Consider the following 13,375-nt stretch of genomic DNA (forward strand, 5'->3'; position numbering starts at 1 on the left):
GGGGGGGGGGGAAAAAAAAAAAAAAAAAAAAAAAAAAAAATCGCTGCTCTGTGACAAAAAAAAAATTTAACTTAAACTGAAGTGGGGGGCTGTGCCCCCCACCCCCCCTAATTAAATATACCAACTCAGAGATCAGACCACAGTGAAGGAAACAGCAAAACCCCAAAAACGGCCCATCAATTTTTTTCCCTGGGAAAAAAGTTGATGTGCCATGGTTTGGCTGTTTTCCACTTTCGGACTTTAGGGTTAGATAGTACAACATTCAAACTTGTTTTAGTTCAATGTTGTAATACAGACCCTTACTAATTCTATCTCCACCCTCTGCTTTGTTTGGATCCAGTTTGCATAGTTCTTTTTCAATATAATCTAATTTGATTTCAGTACCAGAGTTTACCTGGATGTCACTAGTCCAACTTTTTGCATAAGCTTTTGTAAATATAGCTATAATCCGTTGTTTCTGAGAATACATTTTAGAATCTACACACCATTTATCAATTTGTATGCATTTATGCCTTCCATATCTTATGTATCCATAAAATGGTTTACTATTATACATATCTTTATATGAATTTACTTGAATTTTTTCTTGATCTTTTCACACACTATGCATAATTTCTTCATCCGGCTTGTTTATTTCAGTTTTCAAAGTTGTAGTTCAACCTCTTTTCCATTTCTTTTTCCATTTCATTTTTTTGTCTCTTATCAAGTATTTTGTTCTAATGGTAATATATCCTCCTGATGCTGTGCACCTAGATCCTGATGTTAAACAATTTTTGATGTTTTGCATTCAATTTCCCTTTCCACATTCCTTTTACAGTTTTTCAGCTGAACGCATCATTACAATTAGTTTTATATAGTGACTGTTTTGCCTCCATATAATCTGTTATTAATCTTCTGTGCATTGGTTTAAATTTCAATTTGGCATAATTAGCTAGCAACAAAATAACCTTTTATAATCCCTTCATCAGTGCACATCAACAGTGGTTAAACTTGAAATGAAGTAACAGTGACTTCCTTAGGAACATATACAATGACTAGTATGTTCCGTTCCCTGGTACTGTTTTTTTTTTTTTTTTTTTTTTTTTTTTTTTTTTAGTCTAAACATACGCAGTGAATAATTTCCTTACTAATACTGTTGAATCAATATTATTCTAGTCCATTTCCTGGTAAATTTAAGTCCCCAGCTGCTATTATTCTTCCCTCCTGTGTTTCATGCAAGAAATGTTTCTAGGTCATCAGTACTTTTCTTTGGTGGCCTATACACTCCGGCAAATGTTATATAGTCGAGGGTTGCCTTTACTGCCATAGCTGCACAAGCTATAGTATTGGTGTTATTGAACATGTAATAATCACAGGTCTCAATTATCTTTGATCCCTATCTCCCTATCATAACACCCCACCTGATTTTTTTGTTAGAATGTCTGTTACAGTAAAAACATTTACACACTGACAGAACTGGTTTCCAGTCACTGTTCTTTAACCACGTTTCTCAAATAACGTCAATCTTGTGGGAACATACCAAATATTCCAGAGAATAAAGATAAACAAATTATTAATGCTCCTAGCATAAATGCCCATCAGGGATGCATCGAATATTGCTATATGTGAACTGTTAAATTTTCAACCTGGCAAAAGTCCTGGCATGGGTTTGTCAAATATTGCAAAATATCTGCTGCAAAAATTCTCTTCCCTGATCTTGGCAAGTGCATACCATCCTGTCTGAACACGTGTGCCCAAAATTAAACTCTAATGTTCTACACATTTACATTTTTTTTTTAAACGGAAATTTTTTTTTTCCATGTAGGTATTAAACCACATAAATCTTTTCATTCATGGTGACTTGGCTCTCCTTTCCATATGTGACTTGCGAAAAATATGTCCTAACACCTGTTCAAACTATGCTACGTGGGATGCAAGTTCCCTACTAAAAGTCACTCCCCGGGATTCATGAACCTTGCGCCAGGCGCCAGCATAGCGTCGGCGTTATAAAGCCAAATATGGCCACCGAGCGATTCAGGTATGAAGCAATCCCACGTGCACTACCGGCGTGCGCCGGACCTGCGCCGCCCCCGGCGTAGGTATGCTAATCACACTGTGTGCGGTATTGCACCATGCAAATGAAGGCAAATAGCGATTCACGAAGTGGGGCATGCGTAGCGTGAGGGCACGGCAATGTAAACCGAAAAAAACGGTTTACATTTACCCAAACATGACCAAGGAGTAACGGAAGGCTGTCAACGTCAGGTATCATACAGGTGCAATATGCCAAAGGCGAAAGGCACCGAGAATGTCCAAAGAAAACATGCACAAACTGTAAATAATGACAAAAATGTCATGTACGTAGAAACCACAGCAGAACCCCGGATATGTGTACAGAAGGTGCAAAGCAATGAAATAATATGACAATGTCCTAAAAGAGCTGTATAATACACATCAGCTGTACAGCCACCACACACCATAGTATGTATGGAAAGCCTCAACCCCAACGCAAGGGTTGTCAAGGAGTGGTGGCAGTGTTTGGCGCCGTAACCATGTATTAGCAGTCAATGCCATGCAAATGAGGCAGATAATAGTGAATCGCAAAGCTGGCGCCGGTGTAAGGATGGAGCAAACGGTGCAGCGGTACTACACCGAGGACTGGCCTACACGAGATACATGTCAATCGCAGAGGGGTGTGCCACTGTAGGAGGAAGCATATTGGAGGCCAGCAAACCTGGGCTGTACAATGCACATCACAGCAGCAGGACCGGCGTGTGAGGAAATAGATGCGCTGAGAGTACATAATGCGTGCACAGATGCATGTGCACGAGGATGACTATGTTCCCCAACCCAGTCATGTGACGGCCTCCTCGTCAACAACCACGGATATAGGAAGGTAATGCGGAAAATATGAGGAAATGCGGAAGCAGTGTAATTGGAGCCGTAATGAGCAATCAACACCAATCAATCCAGGAAGGGCAAACGGCGGCAGCCGACAACTCTGTATGCAGACTCCTGCATAACGGGAAAGGGGAGGCATATGAATGCAAAGATAGTAGGGGATGTAGTAGAAATGCAAAGAACAAAGAACCGAAATAGCACAGCCAAGTACAGAGGTAGCATAACTGCGGCTGCAGATAAAATGCATCATATGCCATGTGCCTGCAGGATGCAGTAATGTAAGATGCAAAGCTAAGCCAATGCAGGCAACTGTAATGTAACACTAAAGGCAATACCGTTGCAGTTGCAACCGTAAAACACCGAAAATAATCCATGGATACGGCTGCACAGACACACCCAATTACATCACCGGGTATACAGCACAACAGTATAACGTGTGAATGCACACAACACACAGCGCGATTTCCCAAACACCTCACCGTAGGGTGTAAACACACGGGGAACTTTGAATATGTATATGGTGGGTGCCGCTGTGGCCGTGATGCATAGGTATGTGGCAGAGACAGACGGAGTTGCGGAGGACGGTGCCGACAACTACCGTAGGCCTCACAGGAGAAGGAGAGTGTTCAGACCAAGGGTGACCTACCAGGGGCTGCAAGACCTGGAGATAGTAGAGCGCTACAGGGTGGACAGGGACACGTTACAGCAAATAGTGGAGCTGTGCCGGCCACGCCTCAGAACAAGAGACAACAGAGGGGAGCCCATCCCAGTGGACACAAAGGTATGTGTGAGCTTGCGAATACTGGCTACAGGTACCTTTCAAAGGCCAACCGGGGATATAATGGGTATCTCACAGGCATCAGCATCTAGGGTACTACACCAGTTCCTGGATGACATGTTACGACATGCCCATGAGTATATAAACTTCCCCAGATCTCAGGAGGAGTTGGCTAGCAATATGCGCCGCTTCCACCGTGTGGCACAATACCCGGAGGTACTGGGTGCGATCGACTGTACGCACATAGAAATCAAGTCACCGCCCGGGGAGCAGGGTAGATGCTACATAAACCGCAAGTGATACCCCTCCATCAATTGCCAGGTCGTGTGCAATGCGCAGGGCATTATCATGGATGTGTGTGCTGGCAGCCCTGGAAGCTTCCACGACTCCCATATCTGGCATGCCTCACAGCTGTATCAGGTATTCGCCAGGGGGGACATCACACAAGGTCACCTTGTGGGGGATGCTGGCTATGCACTGGAGCCGTGGCTGATGACACCCATCAGAAATGCACACACACACATGCAAGAACGCCATAATGAGGCACACGCACAAACCAGAATAATCATATGTGTTTGGGATGTTGAAATCACGGTTCCGGTGCTTGGATACATCCGGTGGAGCCTTGCAGTACTCTCCAGGCACATGTGCCCACATATTCATAGTATGTTGTATGCTACACAATATGATTCTGCGGAAACAGCTGCTGCAGGGACATAATGGTGTAGGGCCACCAAGCCCGCCACAACTGCCAAGGCAAGCACAGGCACAGGGCGTTCAGCGCCATGAACACGCTGTGCCAGCCCCAGTAGGTAGACGGAGGCGTACCCAATATGCCTACGCCCTGGCAAAGAGGGAACGCATAGCACATACTTTGACAGTGTAGGCCCCATGGACTGACACCTCCTTACCTGCACACACAGTGAAATGGACGCCACACAAACATGTCCGCCCGTAATGTGTACCGTATGGCGGACCTATGTGTGACTCCAACAAAGGCACCCAAACACTGCACACCCAATAGCCAGCAGAGCATGGAACGCCAACACCTCACCGCGCCGGTTCTACAGCACACGGCGTAGCCATGCTGCCACTAACGCCGCAAGACGACCGCATATGTACTTCTGTGCATACACAGATAGGAGAATAGATATCAGTACACATGTAGAAATATATGTACGCATACACAGATATAAAGTACAACAGGTTAATATGGAACCCAGGGATGCAAGTTCACAGATAAGTAAGACGCGAAATCTCCACATAGTAAACATAGTGACCGACAACCCGATCATCTGGGAGGGTGGGCAGAGCAGGTAACGCCAGCCATGGAAATGTCAACCTGCATCAATACATATCCGCGTGTCGGGATGATCACCAGTCCACGGTACAGTAACGGGATATGTGCGTGTCATATCCATAGGATATGAGTGCGGAGATACACGCCGCCGCCGGTGATGCGGCCAACGTAGGTATTGTGTGCAACCATCGGTGCAAAAGCGGCAAGCATACCAGTGAAGTGTACGTCATTATGAGGAACGTACCTCATTTGGGGTCTAAAACAGTTCATGTTCCTCGCAGTTCCTCAAAGTTCCACATTGAAAATGTCTGTCAAACATCCATTCTTAGGAATGTATTTAAATGACATCCTGGTAAATAGAAATTAATCATAGTAATTCATTAAAGGTTCTTCATTGTAAGTAAATCAGCATATTTTAACCATCCTATGACCTACTTAGCTGAAGTTGTTACTATGCCATTAGTATGTGTTCCACATTATGCCCATTTGTTCCACATTACTAATGTGTGTGTTCCTCATTTTGGAAATAGAAGGTTGAGAGCCATGGCGGCAATATGTGTATGTGTGAGGTGAGGTTGTCGTGTGTTCCTCTGTGTGTGTGTAATGTGTGTGCCACTGTAAAATGTGTATGTAGGTGACATGTCACAGGCGGAGTGTAATAACATGAGGCATACAGTACAGGAACCATAGGCGATGTACAGCAGTACCCACAGTAGTACTGACATCTCCTCAGTGGCTATGCGTGGCGGCGTAAAACGATGCAAAGCGGAAATGTCCCAGAATGTACCACAGGCCATAGCCAACAGGAGATGCAAAGGACGATGTACAAACCATGACCGTATGTATGGCGGCCATAAGGTAGACTCAACACGATCGTCGGCAACGCGTTACACAGCATCAGGCATGTATGGCGAAAATACGAATGTGCTATCCCGGCACCGATCATGAACACTTACGGTCCCGTAAATACCGCTGTGTTCCACGACCGTTAAGTAAGCAAGCGGCACACGAATAGGAGGCTACCGGTAGCATACAGGCCGTCCCAAGTATAGGACCACAATCACCGTAACTATCAGTGACAAAATGCCAATGGATAGTAGGCACGGACGAACATCCGCAGATATATAACTGATGTGAAGGAGGAATACGTGCAGGAAGCACACATGCAGGCGATACCGACACCACGACATCAACAAAACAAACATTCCCAGAACAACAGACAGGTAACCTGCAGCTCCCCAAGCAGGGATGGAGCACACACACAAGCATATCTTGTATGTATAAGTGCAAGACCCACACCCCGTACCCGTCACCCACATCCGCAGATATACCCCATCGCACATATCAAAGGGATAACAGCTAAAACCGTAGCAAAACATACAGGCAGTCAATGACAGCGGCATACCCGCAACAAGCCGCTGGGAAACACTAGCAGCAGCTGATGCATCCTTGCATCCGTTGTGTACAGGAATATAACAGCTATGTTACACATCTGAATGCACAATGCCATCGACAGACGCCGCCAGGACACGGACACCCACATGTCAAACAGAATACCATACCCAACACACACAATCCACGGCTAACACCACAGCGTAATGTACCTGACACCACACATAGCGTATGCAGTCACACAAACATTATACAATACATACCATCCCCACGAAGGTAGTGCAAATAACTAACGGCCACACGAGGAATGAACCATGGCCTAGTTTCCCGGGTAACGTACGAATGGAGGAGGATCACCAGTGATATGCGCATAAGTACACACCGAGGAACAGCTATTGGCGTGATGAACCCACATGCCTCAGGTGACGAATAAAAGGAAGACTCCCTGGATATTCAAACCGTATGTTCACAACGAACACAAACGCTATCGAAAGAAAATACTGAGAGGAAGATATTGACGAATACAGAAGCGAAGGCCGGAAAGGTATGTCGAACCCACGAGATGTACTGATGTGTAACGCATGATACGTATGACTAATCTGCACTGTATGTGAACGATGTGTGCAAGTAAAGATACCTGTCCATTAGGCAGAGAGTGGTGAAAGGTGGTCATGTAATGCTAAGCCATGAGCATACCAACGACTGTGGACAACGTGTGCACAGCAGTGGAACAACATGTACACAGACGTGATAACCCAAGGTCCGCCATAGGGATTCCAAACACAGAACAATGCCACCACCCACGCCGATGCTGTCAGTGGATATTGAACAATGAAGCCCCACAGCAGGGGATAGGCCATGTATGTATAGTGTCACAGCACACATGTGCATGGGCATATACCGGCGATGTCATACGGAATGTGCGCACAACGTGCGTATCCCACGCAGTAGGGTGACTATGTCAATTATGTGTAATGCAAAGCTGTCATGATGGATATGTTCAGAAATCATAGACAGTATCACAGGCATAGCATGCATGATGGAGGGATGGCCTAATGTTATGTACATAAACAAGATATGTATGGCCTGCACATATGGGACAATGTAGTAGCAGAATAGGTACCTGAAATGGAGGGAACAGCAAGTAACCATGTCCAAACGTTCCATAGCAGGTGCAATGTGTGCCACAATGATGTCCGGCAGGGCCGTGTAAACACATGTGCAATGTACACAGTAGTGTCACCCCCATGGTAGTGTCCACTGAACGGCAGAAGTGGATGTCAACTGTATGTCTATACAGTACTTCGCTGTGGTGGTACCATGGGTCTGTGTCACCCTACCAGCAAGGGAGCTATCACATGACTAGTGACACAGTGTGCCCCTGTGGGATGTGCACAGGACCTATGTCCCACAGCACGGTGTGTGTCCAGTCTGTGGATGTCACACAGACGCCGGCTGAGCAATGTGGCATGTGTGCACACATGCAGGACTGCTCCTCCCACCCTGCCCACTGCAAACGCCATGTAGGAGTACTACATGCATCAGTACTATGGAGAACATGGCCCATGGCAGAGTAGATTACACCCCTGTGTTAGTGGTATGCAGGTGAGTACAGATGTGTTACATGACTGTCATTTGCATATGTAAACTGTCTGAGCCGGGTAGAGATCACAGCATGACTATACTGAGACATGTAACGTTGTATCCATTGTGTAAGGTACACCACACATGTGTTATTGTAACACTGCCCACGTACATGTGTGTATGGCACAGGTACAAGGGCACCCAAGGTATCAGCTAGACATACGGTCCAGAAATGCGTGGTCCTGCACATGTGTACCCACGCCATGGTGGAATATGGCAACCACAGCACCATGTGGGGCATGTGTGTGTACATCAACCATGTACAACGTGATATGCATGTATAGGGACAGTATCCATGTGATACACAGTGCATGACTGTCACTATGCAAAGGTGATGTGTATGCACTATGTGTGATGTAACTGATGCAATGATATCTACATGATATATCTGCCACACTGACACCTGTATGGTTGTTAGCAATAAGAGTAGGATGAGCTAGAATGCTGCCAGGTATGTAGATGTGGTATATGTAGGCATGGACAATACTGTGTGACAGCAGGTAGTGTACGTATGCAAATACTGAGCATGAGGGGCCACATGTCTGAGGACTGTGCAATGTCACACGCCCCTGACTTGTTGTAGTTAGCATGATATGCCTGCACCACTGTGTGACCTGTACAGGAGGCACATGGCGTAACATCCCGAGACATAGGGTGCGATGTGATGCTGGATGTGTACATTGGCAATAGCATAAAGTGGAATGGCGCTGAAGGGCAAAGAGCGGATCATGTCTGATGTGATACCCTCTGTACCACCCCAACCACCCATGCAATAGTATGACAGGTGGCCAGCATGGGATGTGGTGTGCTGTGGCGCACATAAGCCCAACAAGGGTGCCAGTAAAGGCATGCAGGTAGTCAATGAGTGTGTGAAGCATGTATGTCAAGATGTGGCCCAGTGCCATACTGAATGGCCCAGTCATGGGTGTACAAATGCAGCCCCATACGTGCAATGCAGTACCACCCATGTGTAGTGTGATAGATGTGGTAGTGTGGTGGTCAGGGTACACAACGTACATGAATGGGCTAGCAGTCAATGCAGTGTGCTGCTGCAGAGACATGTAACAGCCAGGTTGGCGGGATACAACAACTACGGCGATTGGAGGTGACATTGGGACTGTGTTCCCGGACATAACATGTGCATGGCAGTACTATGTATGTGTCCACAGGGTTAATACAATGTCCAGCCAAGGATTGGAACCCTGTAGTGAGTGAGAGTGTGTATTGTTGGTAGGTACCCCATTGGCAGGCACGATGCCAGCAACATCTGTGTTGGCAATGCCTGCATGACTGTGGTATGCTGCATTGAATGTGGATGTAGTCAAACAGCAGAGACATACCACCACACTGCGTGAGGGCCCACACTGCAATGTCTGGCAGTCATGTGTAGGTAGCTAGCTGTGGAGTATGTGATGCACCATGAGGACACACCATGACTGTCAAGTGACACACCACACACAGGTGAACATAACTACCGTGCAACAGCCTGCACATGTGCCCATACAGCATGTGTGCATGGAACAGGAATACCACTGTGGCGTCTGTGAAAAGGCCAGTACCACCATGTCTCTGTGTGGAATAGCATGGTCCCTACCAGTGTGTAAATGTAGCAGAAGTGCACTGTGATCAGTGTTGGCATAGGCACGTAGACTGTCCATCGTACGGGGTGCCATGCCATCAACTACCTCTGCCAGTGGATGTCAGCAATACCGGCTGTAGAGTGTATGTACCATGCATGCTGCTATGGTTGTGTGTTTAGGGTGTGGCTAGCAGGGATGAGAAGCATGGATGTTCAGCAAACAGAGGGGTAGGCATAGCACACAGACACATGGAGGTTTGGTGCATGCCGAGGGTAGTGTAGGTATGGTATGTGTCGTGTAATGTGTCACCCAGCTATGCGTACTGCATGGCTAAGCATGTGTGTGTACATGGGAGTCCATACTAGGGAAGGGCGTGTTGCTGTCAATACATAGCAGTAGCAACTGTCCTAGGTGCAATGTACAGTATGCCAACACGACCAGCATGTAACCTGTGGTGTACAGTGTATTCACTGTCGCGTGTCACAATGTGCATAGCGGTCACGAACATGGGTATCTGAACATGGATTACCTATGATGCAATGTGTCTTGGGAATATACAGTATGTGTGTAAATCACTGTGTGGTGTGGGAACCACCCACCCATGTGTGTTGCAGTCCAGGTATGTGCCTGGGAGGTATGATCTGTGTACAATCTGGACTGGCAGGTGTGCCGTAGGGCATGGAGGCAGGTCCCAGGCACTGCAGATAAATGACATGTGTGCTGTACTGTGTGTGCAGTGCTTGTGTACAGCACAGTGGAGGGTGTAAGCATTGTCACACATCACTGCATGCTGTGCCTACCTGTGACAGCCCTGCTGGAGACAGACATGTGACACCGCTGCACAGGCAGCATAGCATGTGAAGATGTACATGTGGGCTGCACACCTTAGGCAGATGTCCACAGGTCATGTGTGCCACGGTAGTGTGGTTGAACACGGCTATCAGACTGGACAAACTCTACATGCCTGCATAACTACAGTATGACCATAGTCAACAGTCCCAGTGACAGAGTAGGCCAATGTACACTATCCCTGCGTGCAGACCACTGGCTACTGGACACCTGGCTAGACACACACCTGGAGGGTTAATTCACCATTGAGCCATCACATGTCCCAGTCCATGTGGGCCATACAATGTCATCACAGGGTGGTCACAATAGCAGGTGGCAAGGCAGACACGGTGTACCAGGTGATGTGTCATGTGTGCATATGTCGACTAGCACAGCCATTCACATGTCTGCAACATACTGGTGCACGATGTATACTGTTACATGATGTATGGAACTGCACTGTCACCCACTACAGGGCCATCTGACACAGGTGTGTTGTGACAGGTGTAACCCATGTTTGCACAGGATACACACCGCTGTTGTAGGCAGCCATGCTGGTGGCTACCAGTGATATATGCAGTGGTCATACAGACATACCGTACACAGTGTTCATGCAGGAATGTCCATTGTCGTGGACGATGTGCTGCTATGTGAATGTAGGTGTGTGTTGTGAATGTTACACATCCAGAAGGCACCATCTGGTGCAGTCATGGTTGTCAACACCAGTACACACATCCACAGCAGTCAGAACCCAGTCCTGACAATGTGTGTCAGTCACCCTCGCTGTACTGTGTGACATATGTGCACATGGCGGAACACCTCCCACTGTCATGTAAGCTGGCTACATGATGGCTGGAATGTGCTGTAGAAATGTACAATGCTGGTAGCCCAATGAAGTACCTGGAATCAGACACAGAACGCTATGTCAGCCATGTAAACCATGCACAACAATGACCGCCCAACAGAGACAAACAATGCATTGACACATGGAACATGTGCACATGACAACCCCCAATGAGTTATGTTGCACATATTGATGTACAATTGTCATCTATGTCCATAGCATGGATGCAGACACACATACTCCACAGGTAGTACCATGTGATGTAGGTAGGGGGGCATTGCTCGTGTACATGTCACAGTAGCTGTACAGACACATGTCCTGCATAGCCGCCATGTAGGGGTAGCTGTGGTATGTGACTGCTGGACATGCCCGTACAAATGACCATGTCCCACAGGAGATGTGTTATTTGTGTACCACGTGACGTGCTGACAACAAGCTGTGATGTGTACGGCTGCCGGTGTACCTGTGTGACATTGTCTGTGATGGGTGCAAAGGCATATAGTATCGTATTGCATGCCCAAAAGCCCCACATAGGTGCATAGCCTGAACATACAATACAAGGAGTGTGTGGGATGATAGCAACCCACAGGAGGAGATGGGTATGGACGGCAGCCCACAACCACATGTGTGTGTACGGTGTTCAGGTCCACGACACATGAGCATCTGAGAGGCTAGTGTTACAGCTGTACAGGGTTGCATGCATATATGTTCAGCAACATCCCTGTGTGTCCCACCACTGGCCCGTGGACCGATGGACACCAACCAAATGTGCAGATATGAGATGTGCACAGCACATCACAGATGCCTACTGTAGAACAGGCTTACCAGTAGACATGTGCACAGTAGGTCTGCGCCAGCTGCAGTCAAACATGTAATGTGCTGAATCACACCAATAGTCAGGCCATGCCACAGATGGAATGCATGCATCTGTGTATGTATGGCTGTGAATGTCTCCGCATAGCAATATAGCTGTGTCACCGTTGTGAACAACAATATGAATGGGTTATATGTGTGAGGGTGCGTCATGCGTATGGTTTGATCGACAATACCATCAGTGACCCTGCTATGTGAACATCCCTGTCCCCATACATGGATACCTATGCTGCCCAACACCACATTCACAGAGGGAGGGATGGCGGTGTAGTGCAGCAGCAGACATGGGGTGGCAGCAGGCACTGGATGTACACATATGTGGTACCCACATCAGTGCAGGCAACCATCCATGTGCACGGATAGCGGTGTGTGTCCACATACAGCACTGTGTTGATCTATATCCCAGCACATAGCACCTGCCTGGGTTACAGTGTATGCATGGATGTGTGATACCTGCATGCACCAGACACACCCTCAGCAAGCAGCGCAGCATACCTGCTTGAGGCCAGTGCCCACACCATGGCAATAGACATGTTGAATGTCCATATACACATAGCAATGACATATGGAATGGACAGCCACCCTGCCAATATCGTAAACCCCAGGTGGATCACAACCCAGTGCCATGTATGTGGCATACCCTGCCATACCATGCAGACCTGCCCAGCAAGGCTGCATGAGCTATCCTGATCCTACATGGTGCAATGGACAAAAGGCACTCTCACTATCAACCATACACAGCAGTAATGTGGCGGTGATGCACCCTGGTGTCACAGGTGCTGTGTGATGCTCTGACAATGTGTGTGTGCATGCTATGCATGGCCTTTCCTGCTAATGTGTCATGGTTACACATTGCCCTATGTCTATCACATGTGCAACACAGGTGAGCTGTGGCAAGTTGTCCAACACCAGTACAGTGCTGTGTGGATGTACATGGCACAACACATGCATGTGCAGGTGTCCATGTGTATGTGTACAGTGCCACTGCTGACGTTCACAATGGCTACAGACATGATGTGTACTGACATATACACAGCGTCCAGGTGAACAGCAGCACCGACGTCACATGGGGACCTATGCCAGTGATATGGACACAGGTGCAGCCAGGTACACATGTCCACAGCTGGCTAACATCTACATGGTGCGTGTACAGTGTGATGGGGTGGCAAACAGATATGATGTGACACCCACTGCTCAATGGTGTGAAGCCAACACATCGGCTGTGTCACTGCCACGATGCCTTTCACAGATTACTG

The sequence above is a fragment of the Protopterus annectens genome, chromosome 2.part1 (assembly GCF_019279795.1).
Source record: "Protopterus annectens isolate FY-2018-M chromosome 2.part1, PAN1.0, whole genome shotgun sequence".
Taxonomy (NCBI): domain Eukaryota; kingdom Metazoa; phylum Chordata; order Ceratodontiformes; family Protopteridae; genus Protopterus; species Protopterus annectens.